The sequence below is a fragment of the Penaeus monodon genome, chromosome 29 (genome assembly GCF_015228065.2).
Source record: "Penaeus monodon isolate SGIC_2016 chromosome 29, NSTDA_Pmon_1, whole genome shotgun sequence".
Lineage (NCBI taxonomy): Eukaryota > Metazoa > Arthropoda > Malacostraca > Decapoda > Penaeidae > Penaeus > Penaeus monodon.
Window position 1 is genome coordinate 10,398,602 of NC_051414.1, and position 1,205 is coordinate 10,399,806.

At 36.1% G+C, this 1,205-nt stretch overlaps 1 protein-coding gene across 1 annotated transcript in view; it reads right to left on the reverse strand.

Annotated features, from left to right (window-relative positions):
• LOC119591947 overlaps window positions 1-1,205 on the reverse strand; it is a gene marked incomplete at its 5' end in the record, with an annotated part of 109,644 nt that overhangs the window by 357 nt on the left and 108,082 nt on the right. Inside the window, 1 exon segment of the mRNA XM_037940702.1 lies at window positions 1-1,205.

Below are 1,205 nucleotides of genomic sequence, written 5' to 3' on the forward strand. Positions count from 1 at the left end.
CAAAGTAACAACAGACAGTTTGAAGCTGCAATGAACTACAGAGGCAAGAACACTTCAATATTGTATCATCACTGGTCATTTTTTTAACCCTACTTGTGAATGCACTGACTATACCCTACAGCCTGTTATAAAACTCCACTCTTCAAATAACAGTGAATGCATTTGCATGGATATAACTGTAAAAAGCAAACATTAAACTACACTTACTTGTTACATTTATCAGATAGTAATTCCAAGCTTTAATATGAAGACTTTTTTGGATGAGCACATACATTATTCAGGCTTCAGTAAGTTTTCTGGAAATCACTGCTAGCTCGTACATGCAGGAGAACTTGACGATCTAAACACGCCTTCTTAATTATAGATACAAAATGCAATTGCATCCACAACAAACCTGCTTTTCAAACAATATATATGAAAAAAATCTGCAGTCTTGACAACAATGTCCAAATGCATCTTGCTAACAATACACTAGAGATTTGTGTGTTTTAACAACTAAGTACACTGAAGATGCAGCATACAAGCTGCCATATATTATTTATGTAGGGTAACCACTGTGGAATGGTAACACATACAAAATAGGCTACAAATCTCCTACATCCAACAGTGATAAGTAGTCATATTCTTCATACACTTACAAACAGTAAATGCATACCACAACATTCTTTTGTCTAGGATATACTTGTAAATCATCATGTGACAAGCAGACCAAAAATAAACCCATCCTCTATTAAACCTGTGTCATTTTATACCCTTTACACAGTTCATCTGTCGTAGGAAAGACGTTTTCCACATTACACAAAAATTCCTATTCGCAAAATGAGGAAACAAGGAACACCATCCCAAAGAACTCAACACGTTTTTTTCTCTCTTTTTTTTTTAAATTGAAATGACCATTCATTTCTCCCGAAAAGCATGAAATGATATATCTGAATCCTTTTGTTAAATTCATTTTTCTTGTCCTCTTCTAAGACAAATAACACGCGAATCTCCCCCAACGGCTGCGAACCAAGAACAAGGGTGTAAGAGAGAAAAAACTGAAACCCCAACCTCGCCACATTATCCAAGTCATCGTGCCCCTAGACGTCCACACAGCTCCTGTACCTTAACGCTACATTCAGGTACCTCACACTTAGCACAGTTCTGATTTTATAAGGAGAAAGCATATTTGGAAGCTTCAATGCATTAGAAATTCTGTGGTACAA